This window comes from Alosa pseudoharengus, unplaced genomic scaffold, assembly GCF_046254945.1.
Source record: "Alosa pseudoharengus isolate Yale_2024_CS ecotype anadromous, Long Island Sound unplaced genomic scaffold, YU_APseudo_1.1 YU_APseudo_1.1_scf_10, whole genome shotgun sequence".
Taxonomy (NCBI): Eukaryota; Metazoa; Chordata; class Actinopteri; order Clupeiformes; family Clupeidae; genus Alosa; species Alosa pseudoharengus.
Genome location: NW_027468565.1, coordinates 1991149 through 2002580, shown reverse-complemented (window position 1 = coordinate 2002580; position 11432 = coordinate 1991149). Strand labels below are relative to the sequence as shown.

At 38.8% G+C, this 11432-nt stretch overlaps 1 long non-coding RNA gene across 1 annotated transcript; it reads right to left on the bottom strand.

Annotated features, from left to right (window-relative positions):
• Window positions 1-9708: 9708 nt before the first annotated feature.
• Window positions 9709-10116, bottom strand: LOC143139013 (uncharacterized). Its single transcript, XR_012990318.1, has 2 exons — window positions 10080-10116; window positions 9709-9965 (listed from the first exon to the last, which is right to left on the bottom strand). It is a non-coding gene; the product is annotated as an uncharacterized LOC143139013 (long non-coding RNA).
• Between the last annotated feature and the right edge of the window lie 1316 nt (window positions 10117-11432).

The window sequence follows — 11432 nt, the reverse complement described above, 5'->3', positions numbered from 1 at the left end:
TAATGTAAGGCATTACAAAAAACAATTGGGTAATATTTTACTCGGTACAAACTTCAGTAACGCGCATTACAATGCATTTTAACCTGAAATTAAGTGGTGTTATGTTTTGATCACTTAGGACTTAGGTCGCAAAAACAGTGACTTCAGACTTGACTTGCGACTCCACTCAAAAGACTTCAGACTTGACTCGGACTCGAGCTTCGAGACTCCTGAACAAGCTGTATTTCATGCAATTATTGCTTTTTTAATCTAAATTTATTCATGTATTTCTATTTTATTTTACTGCTACATACTTTGTGAAACGTATAACGAGCGGCATGGCCCCTTTGCCATAATGTGCAATGTAACGCATGCGCTATGTGCGCACACTCACAGATATAAATGCATTGACCATGGCGATAAGAAGTCCTCCCGGAGTTGTGCCTTTTATTATTACTTTCGGTTACAAAAACTTTGTGCACAGAGGAAATAAGCAAACAGCTACATGCAAGGTGTGTGGCACCAGGATAAATTATGCCTATTCAACGTCTGATTTCATCAGGCATCTTCAAACACACCCAGATAGGTCAGTCACTTAGGCCTAGCATATATCGTCACAGGTGACAAGCTAACCATCGCCAAGTGTTGTTCTAATGCTGGGAACAGGCTAACCTGGCCCTAGCCAGATGAATGTCGTTCCGCTTAGCTCCGCCTAGCTTCACTCACATCCATCTGGAACCTCTTCCATTGAGAGTGATTTCTCCAACCAACTTTGTGGTTTAGCCAATCAGGACGCAGGGCGGGAGTTTCATAGATGTGACATAGCGTAGAAGCGACTGTGAGACTGTTATCAGCGTCACGGGTTGGCTTCGATGTGAGTGGTTGAAGTAGCACGTCAATAGATGACGGACAAGTGGCTTATTCAATCATATGCAAGCATTTTTTGATTAGGTCCAGCCTTCTGAAGCAACACTTCAATGGATCGGTTCCAGATGGATGAGTGGAGCTAGGCGGAGCGAAATTCATCTGGCTAGGGCCAGGTTAGGAACAGGCAGGGATGGGCAAAAATACATCAGAATGTATTTCAAAATAAAATACCTAATACCCTCATTTTTAATGTTAAAAATAAACTACAAAATACAGTAACCATATTATGTATCAAAATAAAATACTGTATTTTTGTATTTAGAAAATACTCAAAATACTTTTTTCAAGGAAGTATGGAAGCACTGCAAAATACGTTTTTAATATCCCAAACATTTAGCCTATTAAAACTATAAAAAACAATACAATTTGGTCCGTCATACCAAATAGTATACCGTAACCGTATGCAAGTCCATGTAGTGTGATCAGAATAATAATTCAAGAATTTACAATTACATTTAGTCATCTAGCTGATGCTTATCCAAAACGACTGACAGTGCTTTCAATTAACCAAATTATAATTAATAGGCCAAAATCATAATTGTGTATCTGTGCCGAATTTCGTAATTCAAGTCCAGTGCAGAACTGAATAAGAAAATCATAAGCCTATGTATCTTGAAGTTCCAGTATGTGAGAAACTTGATATGCCTTCTGATATATCTCCAACCTCAAGTATGCAGCTAATAAGGAAATAGAATTGTTATTTAATTAAACAAGGTGAACTTGTCCCCACTATAGAATGCCGAAAAGGATGCTACAAGGAAGGGAATTCAAACACACTCAACACCTTACCATCTATTGATGTCATTGTGGTTCATTGAGATATCTGACATTTTTTCTGTTAAAGATTGGCATGGAGACAATAGGACATGGTTGCCTTTGTCGGTGTCCTTATGTGAACTTGCACAGGTAAACTTACTCATCTTTACTTGCATACGACTTCACACCAGTGCTTCAGACCAGAGCTGATGCTTCAACAATAGCCGTCACTGAAAAGCTGTGTGTCTTTGAACACAGCTGTTCTCACATTAGCTGATTGTGATAAAAATAAACCATTGTTGCCTAATTACCAATTATTCATTACACCTGTGTGTAGTATCTACTTAGAGCCATTTCCTTCAACCCAAAAAAAATAAAAAAAGGATACTATACTATTTTGTATTTGAAATACAAATACATATTACATGTTTCAGAAATACCCATCCCTAGGAACAGGCAGATTACATCTTTATAGTTGGCCATATGATGACATACTTGGGTTAATACTGTATTTCAGCAGTTAGGGCACCAAAATGGCCAGCAGCGGCACTGTGTAGCCTGTCTTGACAAGTTTTGGGTTACAGTAACAATATACAGGTAGTGGGCTCTCTGTTGATTTTAATGAGTAGGCCTAAGCCTAAAGTTACAGCATTTCTATCACAATTGACCAGACTTCGACCTTTTGTCTTCTTTTAACAAAATTCTGGCTATGATTGTTCCTTGTATTGCATCATGAGCCATCACTGCGCCTATTGCATTCTACTGTTGTTAGGCTTAAGCCTAGCTCAGTCATTATGTTATACCACATCGCCCTCCATTAGAAGTGCAATGAGCTGCATTGAGCATAATAAACTGCATTTAGAATTCCAAATCAAAAATATTTTGGTAAAAGTAACTTAAAAGTAATACAATAGTAGTGTAATGCCTTACAATTCAGAGACAGTAATATTATAACGTAACAAATGACTTTGAAATGACAGTAATAAGTAATACATAATACATTACGATTTTGAAGTAACTTGCCCAACACTGCAAATGGCCAATTTGCTTAGTATGCTTAGAACAGCGGTATCTGAAAATGCGTTAAGGCATCATTGTTACCTGCGATTGCACTGCTGGAGAAGCATTTTGCATTGGTATGATTTGATCAGGTCTTGCCAGTGATGTGTAAATCCTCCCGTAGACGTACATCATTTCAAAATAATACGTCTAAATTGAAAACTGTGACAACTCATTGATAGGCTCTCTCAATATGTCTGTAATCGTATGCCTCTATCACAGGCTTGCTAGTCTTTCACCAGAGAGGGTGCTCCATTATAAATAAAAAATGTAGCCCAATACTGCAGCCTTCATGTCAGCTGTAAAAATATGAGAACATGGACCTACTACATCAGGATACTCTGTAAACATTTCACACATAATCAGGAAGCTAATTTGCTGTTCAGTGTGTGATGTGTTTAAAGTGGTACTACGTTTAAAGAAACATTTTTATTCTTTGTTTCAAGTGCATAAGAAAATACCACATTATGATGATGATGGTTATGGTTACCCTTAACAAATACAAAACAATATAATACTTAAAACGGGGATCAATCAATAGCCTAATGAAATAAACAATGAAAATGAGGGGGGAAAGCAATAATAAATAAGAATGCCCATTCAATCAATAATATAATAACAAAAACATGGTAAGACTACATTAAGGAGAATATCAATAATAAACAATGTCAAATTAATCAACAGCCTATAATGAAAATAAAACAGTACTACTGCATACAAACCATAATGTCTAAGAAGTGCTTAAAAGACCAAAAACTATCACAAGAACAAAGAGCACTGGGCAACTCATTCCACCAACATGGAACCACTGATGAAAAGAGTCTTGAATTTGACCTAGCGTTTAAGACTGGTCGACACAACAGAGGCTCATCAGAAGACCGCAGTGGGCGGTTGGGGATGTATATCTTGATCATTGAATTAAAATAACAAGGAGCAGATCCAGTCAGTGTCCTATAGGCCAAAGTGAGAGATTTAAATTTAATTCTGGCTACTGTAGGGAGCCAATGGAGAGTAACTAGGAGAGGAGTTACGATGTGTCCTCTTTGGCTGATTGAAGACCAGCCATGTTGCAGCATTCTGAATGATATCACACACAAAAGAAATAAAAAAAACATTCAATATTGATTTAGTATCAACCAATAATTATTCTGATATTAATATTCTTGTAGCGTCTACATCTTTGTGTAGGCTACAGTTAAATACTAAGCAATGGCCTCTGACTTAAATACCAAGGCAGTTAAATGACCGTGGTATGGTATAGTCTACGTCAGCGGTTCCCAAACTTTTCCTCCCGCGTACCACTGCCTACATTCGGCTCGCGTACCCCCCCCCCCCCCCCCCACACGTTGACAATATTTGTCTGTTTCCCGGTTTTAGGTGCGTGCATTTGGTCAGTTACAAAGTTATGAAAACTAGCCTGCATAGTAGCCTAACTACATCCACATACAATATCTTATAATAGGCCTACAACAACGCCTGACAAGGATGTATTCGTTTGGACAACATTAGGCTATACAGCCTAGAAAGGCTTAGGCTACCTTTAGTTTGTTAAATAAAGCCGAGCTTAATGTTACCTTGTTCTTGCCCATCTGAAATAACTCCTTTCTGTTTTTGTTGTTTTCAATAACCTGTTATATCCGCAAAACTTTCCCCCCATGGACCACGGACCATCCGACACATTCAAAAGTAACACATTCTATTAGCTATGCCACGCGTCATGTTTAATAAGCTTCCCTTTTTTTATGAACACATACAGAGTTTATAAATGATATCCTTTAATTTCATGTTTCCATATCATTATGACCTGATTCGAAATTATGTATTTATTCATGAATTAATTACAAAAGATTTAACATTTTCATTTTAACAACTGTCCGCCATAGCCCTTTTCATCTCGCGTACCCCCTAGAAGCAGCTCGCGTACCACCGGGGGTACGCGTACCACAGTTTGGGAATCCCTGGTCTACGTGATACACAGGACTACACAGTAAAACCATTTAAAAAGCATCATCATCTCAGTATACCCATTTAAAATAGGCAAGGATACGTATTTAATATAGGGCTGTCAATCGATTAAAAACATTAATCTAATTAATTACATACTCTGTGATTAATTAATCTAAATTAATCACATATATAATTGTTAAAGTATTTTAAATATTCAAATTCAAATGAATCATTAAATAATCAGCATTATTGACATTAAAGTTCAAAAACTCTTTTATTATTATTTTCACTGTTCAAATAATTGCCATAATAATCTATGATATGACCCAATATGCTGAGGAAATAAATTCAAATGTGCTTCGGGAAGTTTTTTTTTTTACATACAAGGCATTTCAGGCCACAGATATAACCTAGGGGACACAATGAAAATTACACTCCCCTCAATGTCAACACTTATTTCTTTGCATTGATGTGCGACTATAGAGTTGGTGACAGTGATATGCAAATTCCTTGCTGCAGACATTGCAGAGGACTTTATTTATTATCAACACCATCAGGCCATTTTTTAAAAGTAAATGTTCCAATCAATGATTCAAGCAGCACGTTTTCTTCTCTCTCCTTCATTTTACAATCTAATTTTTACTGACTAGAACGGCTCGGGGTCAAAGGTCATATGGAATCGATTAATCTGCACTAATTTTTGTTAGTTAGTTATTTTTTGTCAAATTAATTAATCGAAATTAATCAGTTATTTTGACAGCCCTAATTTAATAACATTTGGGGTTGCTCACAGTATACCCACCACTACAACTAACTAACTAGACTACACCACTGGTTAAATGGCGCATTGCAATTTACAATTTGTGTGAGTTCAGGGGCATACAGAAAGTTGAAGTTTGGGTGACATCAATAAAGAAAATAGAAACAAAGGGATGTGTACAGCCTCAAGTATGAATGATGTCACATTAACAGAAAGTTCAAAGCAGCGGCAGACCTTTCTTGGTGCCACGCAAGTTATTGAAAGTCATGTGTTTTCAGAACGTAGTGGTGCTGTGCCATGTCCCATGTATAAGGGGCTTCAGGTTGATCCAGTGACGGTGGGTGATGGATGTCAGGGAGATGGATGTCAGGGGATTTGGAGAAAGGGGGAGGACATGCCACCTCAGACCACCCCAGCCAAACCACTTCACGTAGGCTTTCCCTTGCTTGCAGACTAATGTAGACCATGGAGACCACCTTGCCGCCACCTCCAGTACATTCAGCCATCACCCATATCTTACCTGCAAAAAGGAAAGTTACAATAAAGTTAGTCAGACAATTTTACAACATTACAAAGCATCTAATCAGGCCCTCAACACCACTAGTAATACCAATTAATTAAATATATGTGTGCAATAAACTTCACAGCCTACCTAATGTTAACTACACATTTAAATATGCGGTGTGAATGTTATTAACTTGCGTCAGCTTGAAAAATAACGTTATCAGTATGACTGATCATGGACGTTAGATGACAAACTGAGGTCTTTCTCAAATGTTCACCGATATCCCTGGGAAGTGACTGGTTCTTGGCGTAGTGTTTAATGCAGGCGTTTCATTTATCGATCCACTTATGCGGTCTACAACTACCGACCTACCGATCTATTTTTTACAGTCTGCTACCGACCTACCATCACAGAAGTAGCTCTAACAGAGGTGTCTGTCGTTAACGTTAGAAAAAATGCAACGCTGGCAAACTGGCTAGTAGTTACATTAACATGAGGTTGATGAGGTCCATGCTTCACATTACGTTAACGTTAACTTGCGTTGCTTTATCACATCATACCGTTGCTTTATCACATCATATACTGTCTAGTGTTATTAATCCCCATGTACAGTCAATGGTTACTCCATGTTGAGATGGCATACATTGAGATATTTGAAAACAGCAACAACTAATAAAAGCAAATATATAATGCATCGACTGTTAAGGGAGCTGTGTGCTAATCTTCACTTCAACGACTAACTTAGCCTCCCGTTAACGGTAACGTTAATGTAGCTGCTAACGCTAACGTTAGCATGTAATTCGCTGTCCGTATTTCTGTTGTTAGCTCATTAATATTCACCATACTAAATTGTCACAGTCTATAATCAACATAATAAGCTCTCTTAGACGTATTTAAGAACACCAACAGACAAAAAAAACGTTTCGGTAGATATGCAACACTTACCAGACAAGAACAAACCGATTGTTGTTTGTACTGTTTAGCTAACTCACAGCCGCAAAATTCATCCAGCCAGCTAGCCGTCGGCGCCGAGTCGACCTGCGTTGTGGAAAGGAGAAGGGGGCGGGTTTCACTTGACAAGGGGCGTGTTTAACTCGCTGAGTGGCAACTGAGTGGGCGTGCCTGACCGCGACTCCTTTTCACTGCGCATGCTTCAACGTTTGCTGCGCAGCCGCACTCATAGATATATACACTAGATGTCGCCTTCTGCTTTTCAGCATGCGTCAACACCGCCGCCATCTTTGTACAGGGATCTGAAGCGCTAAACTAGTTCTCCTGTATTGTCAGCGTTACCTATTTAGCGACTTTTGGCCATCCCCAGCGATAGAAAACCTTTTTAGCGATTAGCGACAAATTTGGGAACTTCTCACAATGATGGCAGATCGGCTTCTTTGTTGTTGAAACGTAAGAAAATCACCTTTCTCATGGCTTTGTCATTTATGAATTCAGCTACATCTCGTTTGCCCATGGCACTGACCCATGATTATAAAAGTAACGACTGGCGTAGCCTATGTAGTAGCAGAGGTAAATGTTCTACAGATCTACAGCAACTTCTGCTGAGATTACAACTTACATGAGTAAACGAGACGAGGGGTATGTGGCCTCAACCAGAGCCTGTCTAGAAGAGCCTGTTTACTTTCATTGTATCGAACCTGGTTGCAGTTTACTCATTGTTCCTCTAGGGGCCGCCGCTAGCTAGTGCAGAATGAATGGGAGTCTATGGGGCTAGACGGGTAAAATGTATCTTTATTATCGTCTTAAGCTTAGTTTTCTCTAGACTCAACTATAAATACATGCCTGTCAATTGGAACAACCCAAAAAACTAGATAATTGCTTGAGATTTTGACGATTTATGGTGATTTTATTTTCGCTAGATCTTTGCCCAGATTGACGCTAATGCATTATAGAGGAGTGGATCACTGAAGCAAGATGGTGTCTCGATTGACGCATTCGTTCCAATGAACAGCAGTAGTCAAGGCGACATCTAGTGTATATATCTATGAGCCGCACTTCAAATTGGCTCCAAAATTTCCAAGATGGCGTCGCCTCGGCGGCTTCAATTCCATAGAACACTGCAGAATGCAGCCACACTGTCCAGTTCTATATATACAGTCTATGGGGAAAACCTTGGGAAATCCTAACCCCGCCTACCTCCTAGCCAATCCATATATGGGTAAAAGGGCGGGGCTTTGTATGAGACTGAGCAAGCCGGTGAACCCGCCTCGTCGTCAGCCGAGCAGCCTCAGCTAACGTTAGGCCTACAAGATGGACTGGCACAGACGTTGCTGTAACATTGCTGGTAAGTTTGATCTGCTAACGTGAAGTTCATGTATGTTTCTTAATGCCATGTTCAGACACTTTTTAATGTTGTATGCTGAAAGGTTATATTCGGGTGAACGGTTGAAAAGTTGAGAATGAAGAGTTGAGTTAGCAGATTCTAGCTTCTAGGTAAAATAAACTAACGTTAGCTATCCCTCCCTTGCTGAAGTTACGGTCAAATAAGGTAGAGTAATTTAGCGTTACAGGTTCACCAACTCACGTAGTGCTAGAGTAACTTATGGCCTCCTTACACCAAGCAACTTTGACAAGATTTGGGAAAGATTCTTGAAAGATTGGAGTCTTTTGAGGAAAGCTTGAAAGGGGGGCATTAGTTTAAAAAACTACAATATTTCAAGAATCTTTCCCAAATCTTGTCAAAGTTGTTTGGTGTAAGGTGGCCATTAGCAGTTTACAGGTTCAGCAACTCATACCGACAAAAATTTATCTTTGCCTTTATTGTTTTGTAATTAACGTTATCCATCTCATATCCTCAGTGGCAGCAATCATTGTAACGTTAATTAATTTACGATAACATCAGCCAGCTCACTGTATTCTGTCAAGGTATGGTGTGAATTGATAACAAAATCATAGGGTATCAGTTAACTTGTACATCATCAATTATTTTTGATTAACTCTTAATATCACATTTGGAAATCGCTATATTGCTCTAAAGTTGTCAGTGGTACTTTGGTCTAAGATGACATTGAAATTTCTCGGTGGCCATTTCACGATCCAGCGTTCATGTTCGTTTAGCTTGCCTTATTTCCCCTTGTCAGGCTATTATCAAAACGTTAAATCCAGTTACAGTGTCCGGTGTTTGGCATAACAATGCCAATATTAGTGTATTATCTTGTAAGTAGGTATGACTAATAAAATGTTTACCTTTCTGTTTTGGCAGTTCACCATGGGGAGGTGGCGGCAAGGAGGTCCATGGGCCCTTAACCTGGGACTAGAGGTCCAGGTGAAGTGGTTTGGCTGGGGTGTGGTGATATTGAACCCATTGAGACTATACAGTACATTTCACTTTATGTCTATTGATGAATGTTACACCTACCCTTTACTTATGCCAAACCCATTTCTGTTCTTTAAATATAAGAAAGCAAACTTACTGTTGATGGCACTGAACTTGAACTTGGAAATGTTTATGGAACTTTTCTGAACTGTGAATTACATTAAAACTCATGCCAGTATTTCGTTTTGTTAGTTTTTCTCATCTTCAACTGTCTATTGTACAGTGGAGTTTTGTTATATGTTTATACTTATATTTACCATTTCTGCTGTAAGTGCATGTTGTGTGTGATGTCTGTATGCTACTGAGACCTTGAATTTCCCCTTGGAGATCAATAAAGTATCTATCTATCAATCAATCAAACCAATTTGCCTGTGCTCTCAAAACCATTTATACAAATCTGTCAGCTTCAGTCAGTAGGTTGAATTGAAGACCCAGATGCAGAAGTAAAGGTGATTTTTTACTTGTATATCTTGAGCATTACAGGTAACCACTGAATTTGTGAAACTAAAATAACAAAAACTAATATGTACTAAGCTAGTACATAGTCAATACATATTAGATCACTTTAAAGACTGACAGATGCAAATGCTGTAAATAAAGGTAATCAAGGGGTCTGCTGGTGAACAAAGTCTTTGAAGTCAGAAGCTGCCACTGCTCAATGACTTGTGCCCCATCTGGTAGGATTTCAAAATGTTCCAGATCTAAAAACAGAAATATTGGTATATGTCACATCCTTGAACTTACTGCAAACTATGAACAAGTGCTCACAAATTAAGCTAAAAAATACTCCCAATATGTATAATGAACAAACTCACAGAACACTTAGATGAATGGGGACAGGACCGGCGTACTTTGCATAGACAAGAAGTGTTGTTTCAAATTTGTCTTTAACAAATAAACGGCATCAATTCAGTTTCAGACGTCAGTTATAACTAACAACAGTTATGGTGACTAGCTGATGTTATCGCTCGTTATCAGCTCCATGTTCAACGTATAGTCAATGGTTCGTGGTTCACAATTTTACCTCCACTAGCTAATGCTTCGGCTGAAGTTATCATCTGAACGAACGCTTTTCTATCTTCAATGTGACAACCCAAAGACTATATAAATTGACAACGGACTAAGCATTCACACAGAGAGTATTTACAAAGAGAACACATGCTTTGTTACCCCAGTATGTTTGTGAACTAACGTTAACGTGCTTTGACTCAAACACCTGGCTAATATGGTAAACGTTAAGCTAACTCACAACGGGAGCACAATCGGTTTTTACTAACGTTAACTTTATTCAAGTTAACTAAATTTATGTGTGTGTTTCAGCCAGTCGGTCATAATTTTCGACATAAACTTATTTGAAATGATTTGACGCTAACGTAGCCTATAGCTGCTACAGTGCCCACTAACATGGATGCTATAATGCTAACATCTACGTGAAATAGTAGTGGAATGTCACTTACCTGAAAAACTGGAGCGAAGTCTTCTTAAAGTGTTGGTTAGTAGGCTTCAGTTAATAGCAACCCATTTTATGTCAGATATTTGAATAAACATTTTCAGAAAGGATGTGGTGTGTAGGATCACAGCCAAGACATAATTTTCTGAGTTTCCTCCACTCAGCTAGTAACGTCGTCTGCTGCCTCGACACCAGCCGTCAATCAAGTTGACCACGCCCCTAATTATTCATACGTTTAATATCTAAATGCGATCTAAACTAACGAGCTAGAAAACAATTCACCCCCCTCACAGTTGTCAGGCGCTCGGGAACTACCAACAAATACAATAAAAGTCCATGGGACCAACCTGTAAAAGCATGAATTTATGCTGTGAAAAAGGACATTTTAACATGGGGTCTATGGACATTTGCTCCCTTTTGGGACCTGCCCCTAGCGGATTTTCGATGTATTGCAATTTTTCGCATTTCCGGGTAGGCTTCATTGTTCAAATTAGAATGTTGCCGCTTGTACAGACCTTTTATTCTGCCCCCCCACCCCCATCCCCAACACACACACAAAATAAAACACACACACTTTCATCATCACTGTCATCACCACACATACATACAGCACACTGCTTGCTACAGTAAGCCTCCTCTACATACTTGCTGCACACTGCCCTCCCTCCCTACATACACATGTAACCCACAGGGAAAATAAATATTAGGATATAAAGTT